Here is a 12,626-nt window from a genome sequence, read left to right on the forward strand (position 1 = left end):
AGAAAGTTCTATGTCTATACCTCCGTGTTCTTTTTCTCTTCCTATTGAATGGGGGTGACAATGGCATCTGTTTACATTGAAAGCCACATATTGGAGATGGCAAAGGCTCAGTTAGCTGGGTTCTGGAATGACCACCTGGAGGTAGGCTCAGTCTGCTGGAGTCACCTTTCCTAGACTGTGCATGTCAATATGAGATGAGGTTCTATGTATATGAGAGATTCCACAGCATATTTGTTACTCTCTATTATAACTAGTGTTACTTATTAATACCAGGATTCATAATTTGAGGTAAGACAAAAGGAGAAAGTAGAATAGGGTGGGGACAATAGATTAAGAATTAGGCAAGAAAACCAAAACCAAAAAACACCACACTATTATAATCTCTATACTTATTATGAGAGTGGTACAGATTTGGTTCTAAGATAACTAGCAATTCATGAGACTGAGGCATTCTGATTAATAAGCAAATTACCATATAAGAAAATTAATGTGAGCAATTTCACAAGATGAAGTATGAAATATGCTAATGTAGGGATTTCTCTTGCTATTCAACCTAAAGTAGTAATTATGTAAAAGTGTTTCCCACAACTTTTGGGTCAATATTCTTAAGTGTTTCAAAGACTGTTTTAATAATCCCCAGTACATGTTGATGTCATGACACTGGAGCTCCTTTTAAGTAAAAATAATTTGGATGGGGTAAAAATGAAATAGTTTAAAGTCACATTTCTCGATTGATCTAGACTGATAGAGGAGTATATACAATATTATCTGGTCCAGTGGGCTAGTCTCTGAAAACTAACTTCATGCAGCTAATGCCAGCTGAATTTACAAGCATATGTCATATATGCTGTGTGAGTAGAGTTAACATTCTTTTATGAACGCTGAGAATCCCAGCAATCATGGGTGCCATATCAGAAGGTCTTCCTCTGGTCAAAAGAATGTCAAAAGAGGAATACATTTTATGTTTTAAGATTTTTTTAGAAGTACAAATCTCTGAACATTTATTGAGCATACATTACATGCTTCACACTGGACCAAGCTTGATATCATAGCACTTTTTCTTGTTTAGAATTTATAATCTAGATCAGATGTCATGGGGCCTCTTAAGAGAGGACTCTGTACCACATTGTAACGTCAGGAAGCTACACTCAAGTTAAACTCTAAAAAGTTCAGAGAAGGACACCAGAAAAGGTCATTTCAGGCAGAGAGAAAAGCATAAGAAAAGGCACAGGCAGGAAAGAAATAAGACCTGTTACCTCCTTAAGGAGCTATAAATATCTCCTTAAAACCAAAAGACAAAGTGAGAGGTGGGTTGAAGAGGTGACAGAGGTAAGAAAGGAGTCAGGTTACCAAAGACCAAATATACAATTCCCAAGAGTTAATTTTATCTGAATGAGGAACCACTGAAGATTCTCAGCAGGACAGAGCCATGAAATTTATATTTGAGAAAAAGCAATCTGAAGAGGATGGAGGACAAGAAGGTCAGTAGCCGAGAGATCAATCCTAAGGCTTAATACAATCATCGGTGGAAAATGGTAATAATTAGAATAATGGTGATAATAATAGCTAACCTTTATTAGGCTGAAAGCCTTTATGGATTATTTCATTTTGTCTTGTGACAAACCTTTGAGATAGGTGCTATTATTTCATGTTTATCCAACAAATAAGGAAAATGAACCCTGGTCAAATCACGCTGCCAGCTAACAAGGGGCACTGTGGGTATTTGGTCCCAAAGCCTTTCGCTGATGCCCATAGTGTCTACTGGGCATCTGAGTATGAACCAATCCATCAGTAAGTCATATTAGCTCAACTTCAAAATGTATCTTACAACCAGCTGCTTCCTACTTCCTCCAAGCTATCACCCTGGCCCAGCCACCATTATTGTTGGCCTGAATTATCACAGGTGGCTCCTAATTGGGCTTCCTCGCTGTCACCTGTCTCTGTATTGTTCATTGTCACAGAACAGCTTGAGTAATCTTTTGAGTTTTAAACTGTGTCACTCTCCTGCTTACTGCCCCAGTGGCTTCCTATTGCAAGACCCTAAGTGTGCTGGCCTCCACTTACCTTGAGGCAAGCTTACTTCCTACCCACGGCTTTTACACTGGTCGTTTCCTCTATTTCAGGAATGCTCCTTCCCCTTTCTATGGCAGGTTTCCTCTCATCCTTGAGCCCTCTGCTCGAATGACCATTCTCTCTTGACTAACTTCCTACATGGAACCTAGAAGGGATGAAGATGTGCGTGTATTTATATGTGTGAAAAGGCAACTTATTTTTGCATTTCTCAGTTTACACTTTCTTACCTTACATATTTTATTCTTCCGTAAGACTGGTCATTTCTGACTTCATCTGTTACTTTTGAATTTTTCATAAGTTCAGTCTCTGAATATAGTTTCCGAGTCTCGCAGCACTATTTCCATCATAATTCCTACGCTTTGATAATAAAGCCGAAATTAAAAGAAATGAAGTGAACTGGCCTATCACTGAGGAGCAGGGCTAGATTTTAACCAATTTCTAGTGCTTTTCCCATAGGCATGGATATGCTTTTCATGAAAAGCAAGTACATAGTTGTTGGTCAGTGGTTTAGTAGGGGGCAAGTTATGTGTTAACTTCAAATTCAGACTAACTGGTATTTATATTTATGAGCACCATTCAAAATAATCTTTTAAAAGCAATTTTATATTTATTTTCCCATTTTTTCCCTTAAAACTGTCAAGGTAGGCAAGAGGTCACATCAGCCCCATTTTATAGATGAAGGAGATGTAGAACTAGGTAATTGCTTGACATGGCAGTGTTGCATTCTAGGGGTAATACTTTTTCCATTAAACTGCTGTCTAGTTAACAAAATAACAATATTTAATTAAAGTATTGGTATCCAAAGGACCTGTGGCCAAATTAAGAACAGTTAAGAGTAGAATAACTATATTTTTCAATGAGGTGGGGTTTGTTTAAAGGCTGTCATAGAGATATCACATTTATGGGAATTCCTCTGTCTAAAAAGGTCAAGAACATGGCACAATTACAGAATTACAAAAGGTGTGGCTAAAGGAAAACCTGAACCAATGAAACACTGAAAATTTGAGCATGGCAGTTCTTTGTATAGGATGTAATACATTTATAGACTTAGTATTCAAGGATGGTTATAGAAACACAGGTGTTTTTGAAAACTGGCATAGATAAATATTTGAATGTCCCAGACACATAGATATTAATAGAGCTATTAATGATTGGGATATATTTAATCTTCAAAATGTTAAGGAGGCCACCAGTTTCTTCCATAATGATGGAATCCTGGAAAAGATGGAGTATATGTGTGATCATCAATTCCATATCCTTAAGATCAAGGCAAAAGTCTTAAACATTTATCCAATAATTCAGGGTAAACTAATCCCTTTTATTTTTATATCCTGAAGGATTTTTTTTTTTTACCTTAATAGAGGATTACACTTCGGAAACTGCACCTGTCCTATGAGTATACTTCATCCATTTCCTTGGGATTGATTTTGACTTACAGAAAACAATCATTAAAGTTTCTTTCTTATGGAAGTATTGAATCACTATGAGTGAAACTAATATAAAGTAATATAACACTATGTTAACTAACGAATTAACATTAAAAACTTAAGAAAAAAACTCTTTTTCTGTTCCCAAGATTTAAAAAGATAATCAAGCATTAAATGAAGATACAGAAAGGCTTATATCAAGTAACAAATGAAAAATATAACTCCAGACCATGTATGCACACCGATAGTAAGTGCGTCGGTATGTTCTCTACAGTGTGATGCTAGAGAGTTTACAGTTGGTGATGTCAAACAGTGGTTTCCAAGGAACTTAATCAGTCCTTTAGAGAGCTCTAGAAACCTTCATTTTTAACAATTGCCCCTGAGGATTCTAGGCTTTGATTAAAAGTGTGGTTTGGGGGAGCACTTTTAACCTTCATTGTGTGTCAGATTATGTACACAGTAAAATTAAAGTGTAAATCATGTAGTTGAACAAAAAAAAATTTTCTTATAAACTATTAATAGACACCTAAATGCACTGTGATTTAAAAATGAAATCATGTATATTTTGCTGTATTCATAAAGAGAGTATGCTAATGAAAAACTTGTAACAATGAAAAGCAAAACAGCAAATCAAATCCAAATGAAGGTATTTCTCTGAATTCCATGTTTTGTTGAGAATCAAAAGCCACCAATCTTTTAATTCTTTTTTTGTACGTTATTCTGTATGCATGTTCTCTGCATCCAACTGCATCCCAGGATTTTATGTCATTTTCTGTGTGACATTTCCCAGAGATATGTGTTGTTGGCTGCTGCTTTGGGGTTGAATATCCTTCTGAGTGTCCATTGTCCATCCCCATGTAGCATGGAGACACTTCTCACTTGGCACTTACAGATTCTGGCTCATCACGGTGTGGCCAAGATCCTCTCTTTTTACCACTATTGCAAAATTGTCTTCCCATCACATTTCTCATAGAAATGCAAATCAAGATATTTTCACCATGACTTTTGTCATGTTCATGCAATTCCAAACAATAAAGGTAAATCAGGTATTTCAGTATAATAGTAAAAATCCAGTGAAATTCTCTGGTTTTGTTTATGTTTCTTATAGTCTCAGTCGAAATAGTGGATAGAAAACATTGTTTTTAAATATAAGTTGATAAAATCCCAGAACTTTTGGACATTGAGGTAATGGAAAAAAGCCTATATGTCAGATATCCCTCTATAAAGTCTATAATAAGCAAATTATGTAGCAGCTTATAGTTCAAAGCAGACAGAACAAATCCTTTTCTATTTTATGTCAATTGGTTAGTTGCTAAGGAAACTGGTTGAAAATTATTTATTTCCTTTATCTCACCTATTTTGATGTTCTGCAGTAAGTTATCACTGTCAATTCATTGCATTTCTCAAAAAATGCCTACCCTTCTATATACACAAAACATTAGTCAACTCAGATCAGTTATTTGTATATTTGGTTATAGTAGAGTATACTTAAATTGAGTAAACATTTGCATTGTGACAACTTCTGTTTTTTTTTTTTTTCTTCTTCTTGATGTTGAACAGTTTTGACTGCTTTTAAAGGGCACACAGCTCTAGCTGTCTTCATTTGGGCTATGTCAAAGTCATCACTGTCAGGGTCATTACTGCATTTTATGTGTTGGAATAGTTTGTTTGCAGATTTGGCACTAGGTCGAGCACAGACTTGGAGTTCTAATTCTGTTGAAAACAACATGCTGTGAATGCCCAAACCCCAAAAAGACAAAATGTGACTTGGAGTCTGGCCACATGCTGAAACCACAGCATTTATGTATTTACAGCTGATATCAAATATTCACAGCATGGACTTTGGTATAAAATTTAGAATGACTGGCGATCACAATATGATGTTTAATATTATTAAATAATTAAAAAATTTGTTCTTTAAATTCAGAGGTGGTGGCCTCCAGGTAAGATAATACTTTTAATGTTTGAAATTGCCATTTGACACATGTCACATTTATATAATCCAATCTCTCTTCACAAGGAAATAGAATATTAAGCCTGGGTTTTAGCTGTCAAAGAATATTTCCCTATGATAACTTCTGTCTCTAGAAGTGAAAAGAGATGTGGGAATATGTAGTCAAGAATAGCTCCATGACTTTGAATTCTAAAAATGTAACAAAGAAAATGAATTTAAAAATAACCTTCATATTTTTTAAACGTGTTGCTATAATCCTGTCTGAGAAAAAGGCATGTAGTAAGGTCAGCTAAACCCATCAGAGGCAAAATTTGAATTTCCTGTATCTACATGTAGAGTTGGTTGGCCTAACAGCCTCATGTTAAAGTAAGGGACAGCCATTTATTTCTCTAGTAGGCATAAAAGCTCCTATATGATAACGCACTTGTATAATATTATCACTTTAAAAAATAATTCTAAGTATACTTATTCTATAAAAATCAAACTGAATTTATGAAGGATAAAGAGTCATTTAATAATAGAGGTAAGTCCTCTTTTATCATACTTGAAGAAGATGCTCTTGGATGTTAAGTTCTTGATCAAAGTTTAAATGATGATGCATTTTTTAGGGGCTGAGGGCGTTTGGAAGGCTTTGCTTATTGTTCATACCAGTATAATGTTTCAGAAATTCTTGGAATCATAGCAGGCACTATTTTACAGTATGTTTCTTATTTTTTTGTTGTATGTAAGGAAAACGATCTCAATGTGAATTTTATTTTGTATTTACCTGTAAAGAATATACTCATGTTTCCTTTATAAATACTTCTGTTTTATTAATTAAATATACCACCAAATTGAACAAAAGTTATGGAGGCTGATAATGTTCACATGCATGTATCAAATTCTAATTAGGATATAATGGCCCAGAAATGCGATTAGAAAAGAGCTAAGGATAAGCTACTCTTTTTTTTTTAACTTTTTAATTTTACTATTTTTAAAAATTTATTTATTTAAATTCAAGTAAGCTAACATACAGTGTAGTATTGGTTTCAGAAGCAGAACCCAGTGATTTATCATTCACATATAACACCCTGTGCTCATCCCAACAAGTACCTTCCTTAATGCCCATCACCCATTTAGCCCATCCACCCACCCACTGCCCCTCCAGCAACCCTCAATTTGTTCTCTGTATTTAAGAGTCCCTTATGGTTTACCTCCCTCTCTGTGTCTTATTTTTCCTTCCTTTCCCCTATTTTCATCTGTTTTGTTTCTTAAATTCCACATATGAATGAAATCATATGATATTTGTCTTGCTCCGACTGACTTATTTCACTTAGCATAATACGCTCAAGTTCCATCTGCATTGTTGTAAATGGCAGGATTTAATTCTACTAGTCATTAAAGAAAAGTTAATACCTATTCTCAAAATGTTACAAAAAAATAAAATAAAATTGGAAGGAAAGCTTCCAAACTCATTCTTTGAAGCCAGTGTTACCTTGATTCCAAAATCAGACAAAGACCCCACTAAAAAGGAGAGTTACAGGGTAATATTCCTGATGAACCTGGATGCAAAAATTCTCAACAAGATACTAGCAAATCGAATTCAACAGTACATTAAAAGAATTACTCACCACGATCAAGTGGGATTTACTACTGGGCTGCAGGGTTGGTTCAATATTCACAAATCAATCAGCGTGATACACCGCATTAATAAAAGAAAGGATAAGAACCATCTGATTTTCACAATTGATGCAGAAAAAGCATTTGACAAAGTTAATTTTTTTAAAAAAAATAATAATGTAGTAGAGCAATTTACTTATCACTGAGCTTCTTGGAATCTAAGGCAAAACAATGAGTAAATGTAAATCTATAATACTTTTTTTTTTCAAGCAATCTGCACATTATTTTTCCACATTTCATAAGCTAATAGTAAACCCTCATTAATAGTAAATACATTTTACCAACTCAGAGTTTAAAAAGTAAGGGAAAAAGCTTAAAGCAAGTTGTAAAGCATATGTAAGATCTGTCTAAACCAGAAGCCTTGCTAGATAGAAAAGCACATGGAAATTTCATCCTGACTCCATAATTTCAGCAAAAATATTTTAGACAATACACTTGTCAGAAATCTCCCATTTTTCTCTAACTAGTGAAAAACTGAACAGGAAATTCAGAATTAGGTCATTAAAAAGAAGGTTATTGTTAATTGTAGGGGATCCCAAACTCCAGCCATTATTTTTCAGATTAAAAAAAAAAAGGCAAGCCAGAATTGATAATAGATGTGCATGAGAAAGAAAGAAAGAAAGAAAACCTAACAGATTTATCAAAGGAGTCCACAGAATAAAGGAGATAGGAATAGGATAAGAAGATAATTTGGAAAAGATCTCTTTAGAAAGGAAACAAGCAAGACATACTTACTTGACATCTATTTTTAATTCTCATGAAAATGAAAGTAATATAAATTCTGAAAACTGCTCATGACTTAAAAGACAGTAAGTCTGGAATATTTTAAGGAAAAATTTTACAGGAATAACTATAGTTAACACTATAAAAATGTAGATAATTTGTGGATAATTTTGTAATATTTAGGGCAGTAACAAAGATGTAGCTGTAGGTCCCTTGTGCTATAGGAAACAGATTCTTTAAGGTTACACAAATAATTGTAAGGTTAATCTATTTTTTTTGAATCTTTTTTTAACGTTTATTCATCTTTGAGAGACAGAGACAGAGCATGAGTGGGGAAGGGGCACAGAGAGGTAGACACAGAATCCGAAGCAGGCTCCAGGCTCTGAGCTGTCAGCACAGAGAGCGACGCGCTTGCACTCATGAACTGTGAGATCATGACCTGAGCCGAAGTTGGATGCTCAACCGACTGAGCTACCCAGGCACCCCAGGCTAATCTTATTATCAAAGTATATGTGAAAAGGAAGTCAGGCTTCTTGAGAAAAGAATAGACACAAATCAGTACTAATGAATAAAAGAGGAACCTCAGTGCAAGTGGACTTTGCAAAAACTAGGAAGTAATTTTGTCATCTGATCAACAAGATTTAATTTGTACTTAACTATATGAATAGGGTTCTCCAGAAAAACAGAGTCAATAGAATGTGTGTGTGTGTGTGTGTGTGTGTGTGTGTATAAAGAGATTTATTATAAGGAATTGGCTCACATAATTATGGAAGAGAGCAAGTACCATTATATGTAGTGTGAGTTGGCAAGCTGGAGACCTAGCAGAACTAAAGGTTTAATTCTAGTTGGAGTTGGAAGTCCTGAGAACCGAGAAGAGCCAATGGTTCAATTTAAGTTTGAAGGCAAAAAGAAAACTAATGTTCCAGTTCAAAAGAAGTCAGGCACTTGGGGAAGAGAGTCATCCTTTTTGTTCTATTTAGGCCTTCAACTGATTGGATGAGGCCCACCCACAGTAGGGAGGACAATCTGCTTTACTTGGTCTATTGATTCACATGTTAATTTTGTCTAAAAACACTCTCACAGAAACACCCAGAAAAATATCAGGAGCTATTATTGCGCAAATGGCTTTTATAGAGGTGAAATATTGAAAGTCCATTTGAAAAATATTTTTGTATTATATACATTTTTCCTTTTTATTATATAAGTAATAAAAATTCATAATACAGTAATTTTATGTATCAGCTTGACTGGGCCACAGGGTGCACAGCTTTTTGATCAAACATTATTCTATGTTCCTTTCATGAGTTTAAAACTTATGTCCACACAAAACCTGTGAAACCCAGCTTTATCCATAATTGCCAAAATCTGGAATTAAATAAAATATCCTTTGATATGTGAATTGGTTAATGTGATATATCTATACAAGGTAATATTATTTGGTGATGAAAGGAAATGAGCTATCAATCCACACAAACACATGTAAGAATCTGTAGCCTTAGAGTAAATCTTGAAATCAGATAGTATGAATTCTCAGACTTTGTTATTCTTAAATATTGCATTGGCTATTCTGGGTCCTTTGCCATTCCATATAAACTTAAAATCAGTTTGTTGATATTCACAAAACAACTTACTGGGATTTTGTTGCACCTATAGATCAAGTTGAGGAGAACTGACATCTTAACAATAATGAGTCTTCCTCTCCATGAATGTGGAATATCTCTTCTTTTTTTAAAAGTCTTCTTTGTTGTGTTTTTAATTTCAAATTCCAATGGCTCATTGCTGGCATATAGGAAAGCAATTAACTTTAGTATATTAATCTTGTATTATGCAACATTACTATAATTGTTTACTAGTTCTAGAGTTGGTCTACTTTTCATCCATTTTTGAACCATATTAAATTACTATACAAATGTTAACTGGGGCTTCTGGGTGGCTCAGTCGGTTGAGCGTTCGACTTCGGCTCAGGTCATGATCTTGTGGTCTGTGAGTTCGAGCCCCGCGTTGGGCTCTGTGCTGACAGCTCAGAGCCTGGAGCCTGCTTCGGATTCTGTGTCTCCCTCTCTCTACCCCTCCCCCGCTCATGCTCTGACTCTCTCTGTCAAAAATAAATAAAACATTAAAAAAAATTTAACTGATATTCCTATTATTTTAAAATAGGGATTAAAAATCTCTCATGCTAACCTAGATTTATAATGAGTTTAACATTATTACATATTAAATTAGATATTTATTTAATATACATAGTTTATAAAGAACTATGCTCAGTATTGTTCAACAAAGTAAAACCACATCGAATCCATTTAAAGCATTTTAAATCCAGTGGAAAAGAAAAACATACTGTTTCAGGTATCTCTCGAATGCATAACAATCCACCTGAAATCTTAGTGACTTAAAACAATGGCTTATTTTGCATGATTTTGTGAGTTGAGCAGATCATTGTTTTGCCCTGGGTGGTAGGAAACTGGTGAATGGGCTGGGCTAAAAGGTTGAAGAGGCTGTATCTCATGTGTTTGGGTCTTGGCGATGACCATAAAAGTTAGAGCACTTCATTTTTCTTTAAGTGGTCCCTTTCTACATCTGGCATATAATCTTCCAATACTTCTCTACATGAGCCCTCTTTAAGAAGAATAGTCTAGAAATTCTTTTAGTTTAACAGCTTCTTATATTCTAAGAGGAAATGTTCCAAGAAGTTAAGGGCTAATGTTCAAACACAAAAAATCTCTGTTTGTATCACATCTGTGAAAGTCCCATTTTATGACCAGTGATGTTGCCAAGTCCAGGGGCATTGTAGGAGAACATGAATATAACATAAGACATGAAGAGTGTGAATATGCCTTTAGTAAGGCAGCATTTATTGGACTGCAATGTAGCAGTTAACCATATACTTGTAACTACAATAAAAAGGGAGAGGGGATTATTGTTTTCTAGTGGGATTAAAAAGTCAGGAGGGATTATCTCTAATAGGGAATAATGTAGGCCCATGATGAACATGAGACTTGAGATTGATAAGATTTTAAATTATAGACTCAATAAGTAGTTTTGCAAATGTTGATTTCAAGTGTTCATTTCAAGTAGAAAAGCTTAAAAAAAAAGCATGAAAACCCAGGCCCGCTAACGGATTTGCAAGCAGTCTGGTTTGAATGCAATATAAAAGCAATGAGAAAGGACAGTAAAAGTTAAGATCTGGAGGTAGGTGGAGCCCAGATGTCTGAGAACCATGAGTGTGATCTTGAAGAGTTTGAATTTTATTGTGTAATACTTCTTGTGCAGAAGAGAAACAGGATCAGATTTATGAATTGGAAGATTATTCTAAAAGCACAGTAAATAGTTAACTGAATGGTGTTACTTGGTTGTGGTGAAGTTGGAGGAAGAAGGATTCAGAAGTTCCTGAGAGGAAGTAAGAGCTATTGCATACTACCTATGTTGTATCCATACTTGATCAAAATTTGGCAAATCTGACCAGGGAAAAGTAAGCAAGATTTTTTGGGAAGCATGCATTTGGAAAGAAGGGAAGTCGTGGTAGATGGATCTCCAATTCCAACTGGGGCTCCTCAGTACTTATTCAACACAGTTTAGGACTGTTTCTCCTAATTTGTGTAGTATGATCACATGGATGAGTTTATACCTGGGGCTTAATGAGAAAGAAATGACTAACGTGTTTTTTTCAAGTATAGCAAGAAGGGACAAGGGACATCTTATGGTGGACTATATCCATGTGGGGGAAAAAAGACCTTACATAAGTGTGGAGTACTTTTCCATGTTGTTTGATACAGAGACCCTAGAGGGAGAGATTAAATTTGTAGGACAAATATCCAATATTATTTTTCCCTAAGAAATAGGAGAATGGGCAGTGGTAGTGTGGCAAGATGCTAACAGAAGAAGAAAAATGACAACAGGGGTTACTGGGTCACCAGCATGATTTCCTTTGAGATGTAAGAGGGATGTTTATATTTCCAAGATAGTTACAAATCTAGTTCCTAGGTTTTCATGATGACAGTTAAGCTAAGGTGGACAAAAACATCCTAAAGCCTTCAGAGTTGAGTTAAGCCTAACTCTATAGGGAAAGAGAATAGGGGAGAGGATTTGACCATGAACTTTAAGATGGTAGAGAAGCCACAAAATAGATAGTGCTTCTTTCTTCGTATGTAGAAGAAGAAGGTTATAGGTGGATAATGATAAGCAGGAACAGTTGACCTTTGAACAATGAGGGCATTAAGGACACCAACCCTGACTCAGTAAAAAACCCTCACATAAAATTTGATTCCTCCACAACTTAATTACTATTGTTGACTAGAAACCTTATCAAAGACATAAACAGTCAAACCGTTTGTATGTTATAAACTGTATTCTTATAATAAAGCAAGTTGGAGAAAATAAAATGTTATCAGGGAAATCATAAGAAAGAGAAAACAAATTTATAGCACTGGACTGTAAAAAAATCTATGGGTAAGTAGACCTGAGCAATTCAACCCTGTGTTGTTCAAAGGTCAACTGTGTATGCACCTGCTAATTCTTCAGGGGAGAGTAATCCCTTAAAATGATTTGATTTGTTAACTGTGATAATGAGTGAAAATTCCAGAAAATGAGAGAAGGAATGCTTCTTGTAAATAATTGAGAAAGACCAACTAACAGCAGCTCTATGGTCATTGGGGAGGGCGTAGAAGCATATTTGAATAGAGGAAGATATAAGGGAAAGAAGAAGTGAGAGGGAAGAGAGGGAAGGAAGGTTGAAGGAGGAAGACTTGAGAGAAGACAAAATAACAAGGTGAGATATTTTACTTGAGAGAGAG

The 12,626-nt window shown here is 35.1% G+C and overlaps 1 pseudogene; it reads right to left on the reverse strand.

Moving 5' to 3' along the window:
- Positions 1–4,090: 4,090 nt before the first annotated feature.
- LOC123596354 lies at positions 4,091–4,344 on the reverse strand (annotated as a pseudogene).
- Positions 4,345–12,626: the final 8,282 nt, after the last annotated feature.

The sequence above is a fragment of the Leopardus geoffroyi genome, chromosome B1, assembly GCF_018350155.1.
Source record: "Leopardus geoffroyi isolate Oge1 chromosome B1, O.geoffroyi_Oge1_pat1.0, whole genome shotgun sequence".
Classification (NCBI taxonomy): Eukaryota; Metazoa; Chordata; class Mammalia; order Carnivora; family Felidae; genus Leopardus; species Leopardus geoffroyi.